The sequence below is a fragment of the Trachypithecus francoisi genome, unplaced genomic scaffold, assembly GCF_009764315.1.
Source record: "Trachypithecus francoisi isolate TF-2019V2 unplaced genomic scaffold, Tfra_2.0 Lachesis_group14, whole genome shotgun sequence".
Taxonomy (NCBI): Eukaryota; Metazoa; Chordata; class Mammalia; order Primates; family Cercopithecidae; genus Trachypithecus; species Trachypithecus francoisi.
In genome coordinates this window covers 55,390,552-55,408,724 of record NW_022681459.1, presented here as the reverse complement: position 1 = coordinate 55,408,724, position 18,173 = coordinate 55,390,552, and the positions used below count along the sequence as shown (strand labels likewise).

The following is an 18,173-nucleotide window of genomic DNA, read 5'->3' as shown; positions in this document are numbered from 1 at the left end:
TGATACCCAGCATCCCAGCAGCCCCTCCTCAGCCGCCCCAGGCGCGGCTCCTGCCCCAGCTCTGTGTGTCCTGTGCGCTCCCTTCCCTGCCTGAGTCCACACTGTCACCTGCCATAGCTCTGCCCACAGGCCATACCTGCCTGGCAGGCCCCTCCTCCCTGCCCCTGTTTTTTGTGGAAGGACAGGTGGAAGTGGGCGGGTGGGGGGTTGGGGTGGGTGATAATAAAGAGCATTCTATGCCAGGGCAGGAATGCAAGCACACGGGTGTGAGGGGCCAGGTGTGCTCAGGGATCCTTGGCATTTGTGCGGTGGCGGGGGCAGCGGCCAGAGGAGGGCTGGGCTAGGGGGAGGCTCCTGGCCTTCTGGGGGGCCCTTGGTAGAGGAAGGAGCATTGCCTGTGTGGGTGGTGAGGGACCTCTGGTCGGGGGGGCAGGTGTTTCAGGAGGCTTTGGGTACAGAGATGTCCAGGGGTAAAGCGGAGCTTGGTTTCAGGACAGTTGGCCCTGGCATCTGTCCTGCCCCGGGGGAGCTAGGGGGGCCGGACTGGAGATGGAGGCTGGGGCTGTCCTGGTCCCAGGTGAGTTGGCATCTCCTAGGAGGGAGGGGAGGGTTGGTGCCCTGCAAGCCCAGTGGGGAGGGGGCAGCATGGGGAGCTGGGGCCGGGAGTCGGGAAGGCGCCCCACATGTTCTGAAGCGCTTTGGAGTGGCTCCGGCCCAGCCAGCACTCTTTTGCTGTCTGTGGTTTGCCACGCCTGTGTCCGCTGCTGGTAACCAGTGCATCGGGACCTGGGCCTTCTGACTGCACCAGATTTGTTTCTGCTGCTCTGAGTGCAGTGCTCCGTCACCGAGGTACCTGCCGTGCCTGACTCCTATGGACTGTGTGGTCTGGCCTTGAGGCAAAGCAGTAGGGAAGTTGGGTCCGCACCCCAGCCCCACATGTGGTCCGGGGGAGAATGTGCCCTTCCCCTGGAGACGCAGGGTGGGGAAGTGAAGTCAGTGGCAGGTGCCCAAGAGGGGCACGTTTTCTTTCTTTCTTTCTTTTTTTTTTTTGAGACGGAGTCTCGCTCTGTCACCCAGGCTGGAATGCAGTGGCGCCATCTCAGCTCACTGCAAGCTCCGCCTCATGGGTTCACGCCATTCTCCTGCCTCAGCCTCCTGAGTAGCTGAGACTACAGGTGCCCGCCACCACGCCCGGCTAATTTTTTGTATTTTTAGTAGAGATGGGGTTTCACTGTGTTAGCCAGGATGATCTCGGTCTCCTGACCTCGTGATCTGCCCGCCTTGGCCTCCCAGAGTTCTGGGATTACAGGCGTGAGCCACCACGCCCAGCCAGGGGCACGTTTTCAGTCCCAGGGCGGGTGTGGGAGCTAACTACAGATAGAGACCATGCGACACAGCAGGTCTCCACGCCACAGGGTTCAGAAACAATCCAGGTGGGGACGTGGGGGAGATGGGCCACCGGGACTGTTGTTTAACTTGGCTGCTCCTGGACATAGTGCCTCTTCCGACTTTATTTTCCTGGGTTGTGAATCTCCCTGTAATGCTACAAAGGTCCCCCACCCAAAGGACTCTCATCCTGCAGCCCATGGGCCTGGCCCTGTGTCTGGAAAGGGGAGGTGGTGCCCTGATGTTCTGGGCCTGGTGGTCAGTAGGGACATGGGGGTGCAGAGGTGAGAGGATTATGCGTTTTGAGAGAAAAACAGGCTCCCCTCAAGGCAGCTCAGCCCTAGGTGAGGTTGGCTTTGGGCACACCCATGGGAGTCCCCTCTTCCTGTCCTGAACCCTCTGAGCACCTGACCCAGCCCCCCACAGCCACCAGAACAGCCCTTTCCAGTTGCCTCTCCAAATCATCGCAGGGACCCCTGCAGCCGGTCAGGAGGCCAAGATTCAAACACTCAGAGAATCACAAGCTCAGGTCACACAGGCAGGTGATGGCATGGGCAGGTGAGCACCCCGTCTGACAGGTACCAGGGTGCTACGTGACTTGTGCAGGTCTCAGAGCCAGCCACTAAGCGAGGTCCTCCAGGTCCCTGGCCTTAACACCCAATGCTGTTTCTGTACCCTGGCCACCTTCCTAGTTCACCCAGGGAGGCTGAGGAGTGGGTGCTGGCCGAGGGGCTTGCAGAGGATGAGAAAGAATGTGCTGTTCTGGTGGGACGGGCAGCCAGACCCTGGACGCTTTCTGTGCTGCAAGTGCCGCTTCAGTGTATTAGGATGGGTTCACTTTCTCATAATTCACTCTGTGGACACATTGTTGGAATCATTGTGCATTGTTCTGGATCAGCACCGTGACGGGAGGTCAGAGGGCTGCCTGGCGCAGTTTCTCTGCTGCCTGGATTGACCATGAGGACAAGGACTAGCTGGGCCCAGCCCCCTGCTTCCCGTGGATCGGGACTCTGGCTGCTGGCTTGTGCCTTCCGGGGCTGGAGTCTCACCTGGTGAAATCACATTTATGAGGCTGATAGCCATCAGTTTCCACAGACATAAGTGTGGCCAGGATGACAGATGTCACCGGCGGCCCTTGCTGCAGGGTCCTGCAGGGACTCCAGGGCCATCTGGCCACAGGCCCGAAGTCTTTGTCACCAACCCTCTGTGGGTGGGTGCTGGTGCCCCCTGGGTGGTTGAGTGCTTGGCAGGGGCTGGAGTGGTCTTTCTCTTCTCAGCTGAACCAGTTGATAGAATCATGTTTCCTTTTGGAATTTAGAGATTAGCCTTTTTTTTCTTTTTTTCTTTTTTTGAGACGCAGTCTCATGTGCTGTGTTGCCCAGGCTGGAGTGCAGTGGCACGATCTCACAGTCTCAGTTCACTGCAGTCTCCACCCCCGAGTTCAAATGATTCTCCTGCCTCAGCCTCCCGAGTACGTGGGACTACAGGCGCATGCCACCACACCCAGTTAATTTTTTGTTGTTGTTGTTTTGAGACGGAGTCTTGCTCTGTCGCCCAGGCTGGAGTGCAGTGGCCAGATCTCAGCTCACTGCAAGCTCCGCCTCCTGGGTTTACGCCATTCTCCGGCCTCAGCCTCCGGAGTAGCTGGGACTACAGGCACCCGCCACCTCGCCCGGCTAGTTTTTTGTATTTTTAGTAGAGACGGGGTTTCACCGTGTTAGCCAGGATGGTCTCGATCTCCTGACCTCGTGATCCGCCCGTCTCGGCCTCCCAAAGTGCTGGGATTACAGGCTTGAGCCACGGCGCCCGGCCCCCAGTTAATTTTTGTATTTTTAGTACAGATGGGATTTCACCATGTTGGCCAAGCTGGTCTTGAATTCCTGACCTCAGGTAATCCACTGGCCTCAGTTTCCCAAAGTGCTGGGATTACAGGTGTGAGCCACCATGCCCCACCGAGATTAGGCTTTAAAAGCAGCATTCTTTTGTCCTCTTGGGGCCTTTTTTCCACCTGTCACTGAGACCTCCACTCCTTTGCAGTGCTTGGATGGCTGCAGGGCTGTCTCAGCTGCTGCCTCCAGATGGAATCGGGAGCCACCCTTCTCAGCGTCCATCCATCTGTCAACCTGCTCGACTGGTTAAGCCAGGTCTCCACGCCTGCTTTCAATAAGTCCTGCCCTCCCCTGGGAATCTGCAGCCAGACCTTTGGGTCCCTTGACGTGGAGGGTTGTAAAGTGGCTCAGCAGGAGTGAGAAGTTTCCTTGGCTGCTGGAGCCTTGCAGGTGCCAAGTGTGGGCCCTGGAGGTGGCATACAGACCAGCTCCTGCTCAGTGCCCTGTGTCCCTCCTGGCAGGAGGCATGCTGCTGAGCAAGGCTGTTTTAAAGAGGGTTTGTTTAAGTTTGACATTTAGGAGGTAGGATTTCCCCAAGGAGAAAATGCTATGAAGCCCCCAAAGGCGTATGGGGACGAGATGATGTGGTGAGTTGGAACCTTCTTTAGATCCAGAGAAACTTCACTGGGTGGTAGTTCCCTCTCCTTCTGTCTCTCTTGCTCAAGTTTCAGGGGATTTTCTGGCATGGTTTTATTTATTTTATTTTATTTTATTTTTTGAGATGGAGTCTCGCTCTGTCGCCCAGGCTAGAATGCAGTGGCGCCATCTTGGCTCACTGCAAGCTCCGCCTCCCGGGTTCACGCCATTCTCCTGCCTCAGCCTCCCGAGCAGGTGGGACCACAGGCGCCGCCACCACGCCTGGCTAATTTTTTGCATTTTTAGTAGAGATGGGGTTTCACCATGTTAGCCAGGATAGTCTTGATCTCCTGGCCTCGTGATCCGCCCATCTCAGCCTCCCAAAGTGCTGGGATTACAGGCGTGAGCCTGTAATGGCCTCAGTCATGGTTTTAATTAGGAAAAAAACAGGTACAGTTTGATTTACAAGTTACCTTCTCGGGGCAAGTTTAGGTGACATGTAGGTTTTGTTTTGTTTTGTTTTGTTTTTACCATTATCTGCTGGTAGAACTTGCCTTTAGAGCACTGTACAAGGTAGCATGTTCTGGTTGCGTTTTTTTAGTCCATTAGGTTTTGGCATTGGTGGCCTTTTGTTTTGTTTTTGAGACAGTCTTGCTCTGTTGCCCAAGCTGGAGTGCAGTCGCACAATCCCAGCTCACTGCAACCTCCACCTCCTGGGTTTAAGTGATTTCTGTGCCTCAGCCTCCTGAGTAGCTGGGATTACAGGTGCATACCACCACGCCTGGCTAATTCTTTGTATTTTTAGTAGAGATGGGGTTTCTCCATGTTGGCCAGGCTGGTCTCAAACTCGTGGCCTCAAGTGATCCGCCCACCCCAGCCTCCCAAAGGGATAAGATTACAGGTGTGAGCCACTGCACCTGGCCGGGTGGCGTTGTTTTGGTGAAAATTTAATGAGAATTCGAGTGACATGTTTGGGTGTGTTTTGCTGCTCTGATAAGTGGAGTGAGGGAGTGTCTGTGAAATGGAGAGCAAGAGGGAAGGGTGGATGGACTTGTCATTTGCACCTCGGTGTTTGTTGCCAGAGGATTCTAATTGTGCAAGCCATAAGACCTTGTCCAGGATGAGTCCTGGCCTGGAGGCCCCTAAGTTGCTTTCTCTCCCACTTTGGAGAAAAGCAGTGCTGGTTGGTTACTGGCTTGATTTGCTGTGATTTGCTGACTGCCGGCTCCTAGCTCACCCGTGGGTCTAGGTGGTAGCTTCTGGTTAGTTGAGGTATGTGGGGGTCTGCTTGGGGGAAGGAGCTTGTTGAGAAGGTGGGGAGACCCTGAGGTCGGACAGAGCCTGTGGTGCAGCTCCAGGCTCCTCGAGGGGCAAACGTATCTGAAATCAGAACTAGGAGCTGAAGCTGCAAGTCAAGTCCTCAAACCCGTGCGGGCCAGTGGGGAAGGGCGAAGCTGGCCTTGTCTGGAGAGCACCCTTAGCAGCTACGTGGTGGGTTTCAGGCTGGGGCTGAAAGAAGGGGAACCAGGAGGGGAGATGCATGGGAAAAGGGTAACGCGAGAGACAGGAGCCGCCCCACACCCAGAGGGCCAGGGTTGCGGGTGGCGGGGCTGTGAGCTTTTCTGGTGGCCTCTGGTGCCCACCAGCTCAGTGCCGTGCAGCACCCCCAGAGGAGGATTGGGTCCCAGGGAACTGTCTGACACAGAGGCAGTGACAGAGATGGAGGGTTGGATCAGGACATCCTAAGACCTTGACAGAATCCCTGGCACACAAGAAGTAGATTTTTGGAACCTTTGTCAACAGATGGGACCAATGGGGGGCCCAGATATTTCTGCTGTTGGGCCGTCCTGGGCACAGGCAGGGCCTGTGTGTGAGATTGCTTGCGTTGTCAGTTACGCAATTTGCAGGTGGCTTGTGGCTTTTCAGACCTTGAGCTGATCGTTTCATAGTTGTGCTTTTAGATACTATTTCTTTTTTTTTTTTTTTTTTTAGATAGAGTCTTACTCTTGTCCCCCAGGCTGGAGTACAGTGTCATGATCTTGGCTCACTGCAACCTCTGCCTCCTGGGTTCAAGTGATTCTCCTGCCTCAGCCTCCTGAGTAGCTGGGATTACAGGCTCCTGCCACCACGCCGGGGTAATTTTTGTATTGTTGTATTTCTAGTAGAAATGGGATTTCACCCTGTTGGCCAGGCTGATCTCGGACTCCTGACCTCAGGTGACGCACCCGCCTCGGCCTACCAAAGTGCTGGGATTATAGGCGTGAGCCACCGTGCCCGGCTGATACTAACTTTTTTGAGAATTAAAATTACCTGGTGAAAAATTACCTAGCAACCTGCATTTAATGTATTAGCTCCATTCTCTGAAATGAGCATCTTGGTTCTGTCTGGAAGATGGAGATTTAAATGTTTCCACAAGTCAGCACCATGGAGCATGATGGCCCCACGTGCTCACGAGTTCCATGCTGGCTGTCGCTGGAGCAAAGGCATGTTGTGAGGTGTGACTGCTTTTCCAGAAAAGTGACCGTCGGAAGGCTTTCCCCGCGTGGGGACTCCTTAGTCACGAGTCAGTGAGAATCTCATGTGTGTCTTGCCACCAGCGGCACTTTCTCCCCATAGGATTGTCTGTAAGGTGGATGACTGTGAATCTGATCTTACCTTAAAGCCACCAGGAAGCTTGCTGGTTATTTGTCAAAGGGTCCTGTGGAGAGTGGAAGAGTCTTTTAGTCATAAAAGTATTCTTCCCGAGGTGTCTGTCTTGGGAATCAACTGTTTTATGCCTTGACTTTTAAAGGCCGGTGACACCTGTGCCCTGCTGTGAGAGAATCACCTGCCTGTGACCAGTGCCTGCAGCTGTCACCTGGAGCTGTCACCCTGTTCCAGTGGTGGGACGTGGGCCACTGCTGAGGGTCTCCCAAAGCCCCAGCAGAGAGAGTATGCAAAATAGAAAGGGCCCCCCACAGTTTTGCTTAAGCAGAGGGGGGCTTTGCCAGCTTGGGGCCAGGGGCCTGCGGTGTGGAGCTGCTTGGGGTGCTCTGGCTGGGTTGCTGGTCTCCCCCTCCTTTGACATGGTGCTTTTTCGCCTTCCACACCGCCTCCTACTTCCCTTGTGGCTTCATTCCCGTGATGAGACAGAGCATGTGACTGGCAGCCCTTCACCACGGGATGGGTCATTTCCGGTGGAGAGCAGGGTCCGTACCAAAAGTGGGACGGGAATGCTGAGTGGGGGAAGCACAGACAGTGCACAGGCAGGCATGGAGGAGGCCGCGGAGCAAGGCTGCAGGTGCATCCTGTACACTCAGGTGCGAAGCCCAGGTCCCCGAGCCCCTTACAGCCTCAAGTGATGGAGGACACTGGCGAGTCTTTGTGCCTCTGGGGTGTATTCATTGCTACTCGCTATTAGAAGTCAAAACTAAGAAATTTAAAAAGATTTATTAATTTACTGAAATATGCAACTATACATCTATTACATGTTAACATAAATGGCATATCTTTCTTTTTTTTTTTTTTTTTTTTGAGGCGGTGTCTCGCTCTGTCGCCCGGACTGGAGTGCAGTGGCCGGATCTCAGCTCACTGCAAGCTCCGCCTCCCGGGTTCACACCATTCTCCTGCCTCAGCCTCCCGAGCAGCTGGGACTACAGGTGCCCGCCACCTCGCCCAGCTAGTTTTTTTTGTATTTTTAGTAGAGACAGGGTTTCACCGTGTTAGCCAGGATGGTCTCGATCTCCTGACCTCGTGATCCGCCCGTCTCGGCCTCCCAAAGTGCTGGGATTACAGGCTTGAGCCACCGCGCCCGGCCGGCATATCTTTCTTTTTAAAAAAATCACTACTTGGGGCCAGGTGCAGTGGCTCACACCTGTAATCCCAGCACTTTGGGAGACCAAGGCGGGCGGATCACAAGGTCAGGAGTTCAAGACCAGCTTGGCCAATATGGTGAAACCCTGTCTCTACTAAAAATACAAAAATTAGCCAGACGGGGTGGCAGGTGCCTATAGTCCCAGCTACTCGGGAGGCTGAGGCAGGAGAATCACTTGAATCTGGGAGGTGGAGGTTGCAGTGAGCTGAGATTGTACCACTGCACTCCAGCTTGGCTGACAGAGCGAGACACCGTCTCAAAAAAAAAAAAAAATCACCGCTTAAAAAAAGAATTAGTGAAGGGGGTGCCAACATTTTGCAGCTCTCCTCGGGGTCTCATTTGTCAGGAGATGGCTGGCTCGCCTTGTCTTCTGTGACCCGTTGGCTGCCGCGTCACGCCATGCAGCTGCCAGGGGGCAAGTGTGGGAAAGGCGAGCGGCATTTTCGGGTTATCACTGGAATAGTTTTGATCTTGTGGGTCCCCCGAAAGGAATCCCTAGGGTTCCTGGGCCACACTTTGAGAACCTCTGGTTTAGGTCTTAGGTAAGATTCTCTGCCATATGAATTAGGGTGTTTTGGGTTTTCTGTTTTTATTTTAATTTTTCTTATTAAAAATTTTAATTTAATTAAAAAATTAGACCAGGTGTGGTGGTTCACGCCTGTAATCCCAGCACTTTGGGAGGCCAAGGTTGGGGGATCACCTGAGGTCAGGAGTTCAAGACCAGCCTGACCAACACAGTGAAACCCCATCTCTACTAAAAACACAAAAATTAGCCAGGCATGGTGGCGCGTGCCTGTGATCTCAGCCACTCAGGAGGCTGAGGCAGGAGAATCGCTTGAACCTGGGAGGCGGAGGTTGCAGTGAGGTGAGATCGCACCACTGCACTGCAGCCTGGGCAATAAGAGCGAGACTCTGTCTCAGAAAAAAAAAAAAAAAATTTGCGAAGCGTGGTGGCTCACACCTGTAGCCCTGGCTACTTGGGTGACTGAAGTGGGAGGATTCCTTAAGCCCAGGAGTTCAAGGTTGCAGTGAGCTGTGATTATGCCACTGCACTCCAGCCTGGGTGACAGAGCAAGACCTTGTCTCTAAAAAAAACTTTTTTTCAAGTTAAAAAATTTAGTTTACTATAGAATAGTTGATGCTTTCAGGATTCCGAACTCACCATGGGTCAAGGCTCCTGATGGCTTCAGCCTCCAGTTCCTGTCTCCAGAGGCCTCTGTCGGTCCTGCTTCCACGCCAGCCTTTCCTGGGCAGCTCTTGGGCACACTTCCATCTTTGTCTTTTTTCTCCTCTCCTCCTCCTCGTTTCCACAGACACATGGCCAGGCACGTGCTGGCGAGGGGCTGCGTCGGCGGTGCACTCTCCATGGTGGTGCACACGGGTCCTTGCTCCTTGCTAGGCTGTGGGGCTGCACTGTGGACTGTCCCCACATGGGTGGATCCAGCCTTTTTGCTGTCATGAAAACGATGCTGGTGGGAGATGGCCTTGCCCTGCCACCATCGTGTGTGTGAGAGACTAGGAGAGCTTTCTGGAAGTTAAAGCGCCGTTTTGTTGGATATTGCAAAATTTCCCTCCATGCCACTCTCCACGTAGGACAGAGCCTGTGTCCCCTGACCCCACACCCACATGCCGTGCCTCTTTGCCAGTCTTTTGGGGAAGTAGTTTCTCAAGGCGATTTAGTTTGTATTTATCGGCTGGACACGGTGACTGGTACCTGTAACCCCAACACTTTGGGAGACCTTGTTGTCCAGGAGTTCGGGACCAGCCTAGGTAACATGGCAAAACCCTGTCTTCACAAAAAGTACAAAAAGTAGCTGAGCATGGTGGCATGCACCTGTAGTCTCAGCAACTCGGGAGGCTGAGATAGGAGGATCACTGAGCCTAGGAGGTCGAGGTTGTGGTGAGCTGTGATCGTACCACTGCACTCCAGCCTGGGTGACAGAGCGAGACTCTGTCTCAAAAAAAAAAAAAAATTGTATTTCTCTCATTATAAGTGAAGGTTAGTCATCTTTTCATATGTTTAAGAGCTGTTTGTTTTTCCTTTATCTTTTATCCATTTTTCTCTTTTTTTTTTTTTTGAGACAGAGTCTCTGTCTTCCAGGCTGGAGTGCAGTGGCGCAATCTCGACTCACTGCAACCTCCTGGTTCAAGCAATTCTTCTGCCTCAGCCTCCTGAGTAGCTGGGCCTACAGGCACGCATCACCACGCCTGGCTACTTTTTGTATTTTTAGTAGAGATGGGGTTTCACCATGTTGGCCAGACTGGTCTCGAACTCCTGACCTCGCTATCTGCCTGCCCTGGCCTACCGAAGTGCTGGGATGACAGGCGTGAGCCACCATACCTGGCCTCTTGTCCATTTTCCTATTAGAATGTTTATCCATGGCAGGCAAATGAATCCTTCTTGATGTGTGCTGAAATGTTTTTTTCCCCACGTTATCATTTATATCTGACTGCTTACGGAGGTTTTTGCCTTGCAAACATTTGTTTTTAACATAATGTAGCTTCTCTTTTATTGTGTTCCATGTCTCGCTGGGACAGACCTTGTCCGGTGCCAAGGTTATGAGTGCCCCTCCAGGGCCACCTTTGCTACATTCGTGCTTTGCCTGTTCTGCGTTCAAATCTTTGGTCTAATTTGAATTTATTTTGGGAAGGTGTGAGGTATGGAGCCAGCCTTATCTTTTTCTAGGTAGCTTCCTAGATGTCCCAACGTGGTTGGTGGAGTGATTTATCTCATGCCCTCCTATTAAAATGCCTCTTATCACGATTGGGTCTGAGTCTGTTTTTGTACCTTCTCGTGGCTCTGTCGTCTGTTCATGCACCATTAACATGCTTCGAACATGGCTGCTGCCCCATTGCGTTTGCGTGGCAGGGCTGGCGGGCTGGCCTCCCCCCATCAGTCTGGCTTTTCAGGATTTTCCTGGCTATTTGGCTTGTTTATTTTTCCCTATAAACCTTAGATCCAGATTGTCTTGGTTCTTCTAAAATCTGTTGTTTTTCTTTTGAGGGAAATTACATTCAATTTGTAGATTTTCAAAGAGAGAATTGGTTTTCTCTCTCTCTGTATAAATCGTGGTAAAATAGACAAAACACAACGTACCATCTTAACCGTTTCTGAGTGTGTCATTGAGTGGCATTAAACACACTCACACTGTTCTGCAACCGTCGCTACCATTCATCCCCGGAAGGTTTGATCTTCTGCAACCGAAACTCCACACCCACGGAGCACTGACTCTCCAGAGCCTCTCTTCACCCCTGACACCCCCCCAATCCACTTCCTGTCTCTCTGCATTTCACTCCTTTGGGGACTGCAGATAAGTGGAATCTCACAGTGTCTGTCTATTTATGACTTCCTCCTTTCACAAAGCAGAATATCCTGTAGGTTCTCCCAGGTTCTGGCGCCATAATGTCCTCTGGGTTCCCTCAGGTTCTGGCACCATAATGTCCTCTGGGTTCGCCCGGGTTCTGGCGCCATAATGTCCTCTGGGTTCGCTCGGGTTGTGGTGTCATATTGTCCTCTGGGTTCGCTCGGGTTGTGGTGTCATATTGTCCTCTGCGTGTGCAAATATCTCTTGGAGACCTTGCTTTTAGTTCTTTTAAGTATCCCCAGAAGTGGGATTGCTGGATCATATGGTAGTTCTATTTTTCATAGTTTGTGGAACCTCCATACTGTGTTCTACAGCAGCGGTACCATTTTACACCCCACCAACAGTGTACAAAGGTTCAGTTTCTCCCCATCCTCGCCAACACTTGTTGTTTTCTGAGTTTTTTTTTTTTTTTTTTTTTTTTGAGACGGAGTCTCGCTCTGTCGCCCAGGCTGGAGAGCAGTGGCCGGATCTCAGCTCACTGCAAGCTCCGCCTCCCGGGTTTACGCCATTCTCCTGCCTCAGCCTCCCGAGTAGCTGGGACTACAGGCGCCCGCCACCGCGCCCGGCTAGTTTTTGTATTTTTAGTAGAGACGGGGTTTCACCGTGTTAGCCAGGATGGTCTCGATCTCCTGACCTCGTGATCCGCCCGTCTCGGCCTCCCAAAGTGCTGGGATTACAGGCTTGAGCCACCGCGCCCGGCCGTTTTCTGAGTTTTTGATCATGGCCGTCCTAATGGGTGTGAAGGGGTCTCCTCTTATGGTTTGGTTTGCATTTCCCTTGGTGATGACTGGGGCTGAACATCTCCACATGGGCTTATGGCCGGGGCTGAGCATGTCTGCGTGGGCTTATTGACCGGCGCTGAGCATCTCTGCGTGGGCTTACTGACCAGGGCTGATATCTCTGCGTGGACTTACTGACTGGCGCTGAGCATCTCTGCCTGGGCTTATTGACTGAGGCTGAGCATGTCTGTGTGGGCTTATTAACTGAGGCTAAGCATGTCTGCCTGGGCTTATTGACCGAGGCTGAGCATGTCTTCATGGGCTTATTGACCAGGGCTGACATCACATCTTTGCTTGGGCTTATTGGCGGATTGGACGGGCACTTGGGTTATTGCCACCTTTTGGCTTGGGTGAATGGTGCTGCTGTGGACATGGGTGTGCAAGCATCTGTTTGGGTTCTGCTTTCAGCTGTTGGGATATATACCCAGAAGTGGGTTTGCTGGGTCATGTGGTAGTTCTGTTTTGAATTTTTTGAGGCGCTGTCGCATTGTTTTCCCTGGCGCCCTATGTGGCTGTGGTTTACCTTTCCCAGCTGTGGGCACTGAAGCCAGGCCAGAGCATTTGCCTGAGAATCCAGTGAGTCCAGAGCTCTGCTGCTGACCCCACCTCACTCCGACAGCCCGGTGCCCCTGGTCCCCCAGCGGGGGACTAATGTAAATGACGAGTTGATAGATGCAGCGCCCGGTGCCCCTGGTCCCCCAGCGGGGGACTAATGTAAATGACGAGTTGATAGATGCAGTAAACCAACATGGCATATGTATACATGTGTAACAAACCTGCACGTTGTACACATGTACCCTAGAACTTAAAGTATAATAAAAAAAAAAAAAAGGAGGGATCATAATAATAGTCACCAATAGTTATGGGTTCTTAGTACCTGCCAGACTGCAGACAGGTGTAGGGGAGCCAGGAACCAGCCCTCCACAGGCTGGTGTGTAGGGATTGAGTCAGGTGTGGCCAGGAGGCACCGGGCAGGTTACTGTTCCTTATAAAGTGTGGCTATGGCCACCATTAACATGGGGGTGCCAGGGAATTCGCCCGACACTCTCTGCCCTTGCTCCTCCCTGGATGAATCCTGACATGCCTGCTTGGCCCCCATCTCTGCTGCTCGCACCAGTTCCAGCTGCCGCCCTCTCTCCTCTGCCTGGCCACGGTTTCCTAACTGGTATTTCCACTTCAGGCCTCTTCCAGCCATTGGCCAGGGTGCCCCACGCTGTGCCTGGAATGGGACCACCTGCCTTACCACAGCCTCTCTGCTCCCACCAGCTCCTTTCTGGTTTTGGCAAAAGCGCCTTGCACGTGCTGCTCCTTTGTCCCGGAGTGCCCTTCCTCTGCAGCCCGCGACCCGTCCTTCATGCCCTCAGCCTGCGATGCCACGGCTGCTCCTCTGGGCACCTTCCTGGGCTGGTGCCGGCTGCCCTGCCAGGGGCCGTGGGGTGTCTTCTCCACAGTTAGGACAGCACTTCCAGCTCCATGGGTTTGTTGGCCTTGCCTCCTCTGTATCCTTGCACTGAGGGTCCTGTCGGGCGCGCAGTAGGTGCTCATTAAACACTTGGTGCCTGGCTTGGTCATTGTGGTTCCTGGACTTGCAGTACTGCAGCTCTAAGGTGCGCTGCCTGCTCCTTGTTCTTGTTCCCTAGTCCCTACTAGATGGCAAGCTGCCCCTTGGCAAGCCCATCCAGCCTGCAGCCTGCAGCGGAAACACATGCTTCTCTGGTTTTCTATTAGGGCCGCCCGTGCTCTCAGGCCTGTCAGGAGACTCTTCTGTGAGACTGGACTATCAGAGCACCCCAGCTGGCAGGTGGTTACCTGGGCAATAGGTGTGAAGTGGACCTTGCCGGTTTTTGATCTTGCTTCTAAAATATTTTGGGCCGGGCATGGTGGCTCACACCTGTAATTCTAGTACTTTGGAAGGCTCACACCTGTAATTCTAGTACTTTGGAAGGCTGAGGTGGGTGGATCACCTGAGGTCAGGAGTTAGAGACCAGCTTGGCCAACATGGTGAAACCCCGTCTCTACTAAAAATACAAAAATTATCTGTGTGTGGTGGCGGGTGCCTGTAATCCCAGCTATTTGGGAGGTGGAGGCAGAAGAATTGCTTGAACCCGGGAGGTGGAAGTTGCAGTGAGCCAAGATCGCACCACTGCACTGCAGCCTGGACGACAAGACCAAAACTCTGTCTCAGAATGTGTGTGTGTGTGTGTGTGTTTATTATTTTTTTTTCTTGGCCAGCTGTGGTGGTTCATGCCTATAATCCCAGCACTTTGGGAGGCTGAGCTGAAAGGATAGCTTGAAATCAGGAGTTTGAGACCAGCCTGAGTAACAGTGAAACTCCATCTTTACTAAAAATTTAAAAATATTAGCTGGGCAGGATTGGGCGCAGTGGCTCATGCCTGTAATCCCAGCACTTTGGGAGGCTGAGGCGGGCAGATCATTATGTCAGGAGATCAAGACCATCCTGGCTAACATGGTGAAACCATCTCTACTAAAAATACCAAAAATGAGCCGAGTGTGGTGGCGGGCGCCTATAGTCCCAGCTACTCAGGAGGCTGAGGCAGGAGAATGGCGTGAACCCGGGAGGCCGAGCTTGCAATGAGCCAAGATGGTGCCACTGTACTCCAGCCTGGGCCACAGCGCGAGACTCCATCTCAAAAAAAAAAAAAAAAAAATTAGCTGGGCAGTGGCACGTGCCTGTGGTACCAGCTACCCCAGAAGCTGAGTTGGGAGGCCACAGTGACCTAGGATTATGCCATTGCACTCCATCCTGGGTGAAAGAATAAGACCTTATCTCTAAAAAAAAAAAAAAACACCAAAAAGCCCAAAACATTTTTATTTTTGTTTCTTGGCCCTTAGGTTTTGCAGCACAGGTATATTGCAGACCGCTGAGTGACGTTGGTTCCTGTCTGGGCCGGCTTGGCCTCAGGCGAACCTGTTGCCCTCCGAGCAGGAGCCTGGGCTCTCCTCCTGGCTGTGTGCTTCCTACTGTGTGGGGTAGTCCTGTGTTGGGCTTGTACATATCCCAGGGCTTGGTCTATGTGAGAGAGTCTTGATAGTCCTGGCGGAGCCCTTTGACCTCAGCTGGGCCACATTTAAACAATAGAAGCTGACAGAAGGGAAGGTAGCATTTTGGAGGTACACAAAGGCTCTTTTCACTGGAGGAGCTATTGAAGGCCACCTGGGTTTACTTCCGTACTAGATTTGCCCCAGGACCCAGGAACTTCTTTCAAATCCATCTGACTCACCCGTTCATTTGCTGCTAGTTCTTTGGTGCCAGGCCATGTGCTGGGCCTCAGGGACATGGCACACGGATGGTCAGAGAGGCCCATGCACACACTGGATCCCACACTGTGGTGTGGGAGTGCTTTGGGGACGTGGAACAGCAGAGCAGGGCCTGCAGAGCACCCCACGGGGAGGGCCATGGTGCCCCAGGCAGGAGGCGGTGCTTGGGGCTGGCTTCCCAGTCTTCTTCACTGTGTTGTTGTTTGTCGTTGGACAGTAAGAGGCACCTCTCGGAAACCTGAGGGGCCTCCCGGTTGCTGTTAGGTGTGCATGGGGCCTACACTGGTGGCTATTCTGAGTTGGTTCGCCTTCCAGCACCCATGAATGTGGCGCCCTCCTTGCTGGCTCCTCTGCCTTGGGTGGGACCTGGGACGGTGCGGAGAAGTTCCCGGGCTACCGCCCAGGTTGGATAAGAGGGTGGATGGTGGCACGTGGGATCCTTCACTAAGCTTCTTCTGCCCCCAGGAACTTGGAGACCGTCTAGGCTGCCCTGGCTTGGCCAGGGACCACGCCTCGTTCCTCACCCTTCCTTTAAGAGGACTGGATGGTGGCAAGGCACGAATGTGTGATGCGCGGGCCACTTCAAGGAGCACCTGCGTGCCTGGTGAGGGCTGCGGTTCCTTCTGGTCTGCCCTGTCCCTGACGTGGGTTAGTGGGGACAGGGGCATCTGTGAGCGTTCTCGTCCTGCCGGGCATCTGTGGACCCTAGACAGAGACGGTCAGCGACAGCCCACGGACCACACACCACCCACTGCCCAGTTTCTGACTGTTTTGTAAATGAGGTCTGATTTGCACACAGCCGTGCCTGTTTGCACCACAGCAGAGTCGGGAAGTTACAGAGGCCGTGTGGCCTGCTGGGCTGAAGGCGTTCACTGCCCGGCCTCTCCCAGATGGGGCTTGTCAAACCCCGCCTGGGAGCTGCTCCCTGTGCCTTCGTGATGTTGCAGCTTTTGATGCAGAAACACGTCTGGGGAACAGCTTGCTTTCAGATAGCTTTTGGCTTGTGGGAAATTAGGCAAGGGCAGTGGCAGGAAGGCGAATCCGGGGAATCCAGAAGGGGCTTCCTTTCGGCCGTCTCATTGGCTGGATATTCCCAAGCCCTGGTTGCTAAGAGGGATGGAGAGAGTTGGAAAAAGAATGTTTCCACTAGAAACGCATCCCTCAATGTCTTTCCTGTGGCTGAGTTTATCTGCTTCTGCAACACAGTGGTTTTTGCTTGCCTACCTGCACCTAAACTTAGGTTTCCTTGCCAGTTTTGTTTTCTTTAAATAAACATCTGTGCAGGCCGGGCGCGGTGGCTCACACCTGTAATCCCAGCACTTTGGGTGGCAGAGGCGGGGGGATCAATTGAGGTCAGGAGTTCGAGACCAGCCCGACCAACATGGTGAAACCTTGACTCTACTAAAAATACAAAAAATTAGCCGGGTGTAGTGGCAGGCGCCTGTAGTCCTAGCTACTCGGGAGGCTGAGGCAGGAGAATCATTTGAACCCGGGAGGAAGCGGTTGCAGTGAGCCAGGATCACGCCATTGTACTCCAGCCTGGGCAACAAGAGTGAAACTCCATCTCAAAAAAAAAATTAAATAAAAAATAAACATCCGTGCAGTCACTCTGCCAGGGTCCCCATTCAGGCTTCTAGGCAGAGGGGCCTGTGAGCTGTCATACGATGTGATGGATGGATTAATAGAGGCATATGCTGGGGAGGGTGGGGTGACTGGTGCTGAGCTGCTTCTGGGGCTGTCCTGGGGTTCAAGCAAGCTCAGGCCGTGAAGTCCAGTGGAGTCAGTTCGTGTTCCTGTTGTGCTACTTCTCTCTCACCCTGCCTCCCTGAACCTCACTTTACCCACTTGTCAGTTGGTTTAGTAAATGCTTCTTCCTTTCAACATTGTGACTGGGGTGGGGGAGATGAACACTGCTGGGAGCTTGTCACTCTCGTCCTTTCATCCTGCTTTGTACCCTCTGAGAAAGGCTTATTGGGCAGAGGCTGCCCTTCTGAGGTGTGGATGGAACTATTGGTGGCATTATTCTTATTTATTTATTTTTAGAGACAGGGTCTCAGCCAGGTGCTGTGGCTCATGCCTATAATCCCAGCACTTTGGGATGCCGAGGTGGGTGGATCACGAGGTCAGGAGATCGAGACCATCCTGGTTAACATGGTGAAACTCCATCTTTACTAAAAATACAAAAAAAAAAAAAAAAAAAGTTAGCCGGGCATGGTGGCGGGTGCCTGTAGTCCCAGCTACTCAGGAGGCTGAGGCAGGAGAATGGCATGAACCCGGAGGCGGAGCTTGCAGTGAGCCAAGATCGCGCCACTGCACACTCCAGCCTAGGAGACAGAGTGAGATTCCATCTCAAAAAAAAAAAAAAAAAAAAAAAAAAGATGAAGAAGAGGAGACAGGGTCTCAATCTGTTGCCCAGGCTGGAGTGCAGTGGTGCAGTCGTAGCTCATTGCAGCCTTGAACTCGTGGCTCAAGCGACCCTCCTGCCTCAGCCTTCTGAGAAGCTGAGACTACAGGTGTACACCACCACGGCTGGCTAATTTATCTTTTATTTTTTGTAGAGGCGGGGTCTTGCTTTGTTGTCCAGGTTGGTCTTGAACTCCTGGGCTCAACGATTCTCCTGCATTGGACTCCCAGAGTACTGGGATTTCAGGCGTGAGCCACTGAGGCTGGCTGATGGTACTGTTGTTATTACTGTTATTGTGCTTTCCTCACCATGGATGCTGTGCTGCGGACCTAGATTTGGATGATGTCCTTGGCTTGTTGGAGGAAGGCCCTTTCTCCTTGGTGTCAGGAGTTGGTGGTATTGAGCAGGCTCGGGTGTGTGGGAGGTCTGGAGGAAGTGAGGGCACAGTGCTGAGTCCTGAGAACAGCCTGTAGCAGGTGCTGCCAGCCCTCATTTGCCTGGGGCTTCCTCTTAAGGGGCCCACGCTGGTGTAAGCCAGACTGTGGCCCGGGTCCCCTGAAGAAGGGTCTCCTGAGCTCACACCTGTGCTCAAATGCCCCTGCTAACCTCCACCTAAAGACCTGGAAACTGAGGGTTAGGACT

The 18,173-nt window shown here is 53.1% G+C and overlaps 1 protein-coding gene across 6 annotated transcripts in view; it reads left to right on the top strand.

Moving 5' to 3' along the window:
* GRAMD4 (GRAM domain containing 4) overlaps nt 1–18,173 on the top strand; it is a 102,062-nt gene that overhangs the window by 17,745 nt on the left and 66,144 nt on the right. The window lies entirely within an intron of this gene.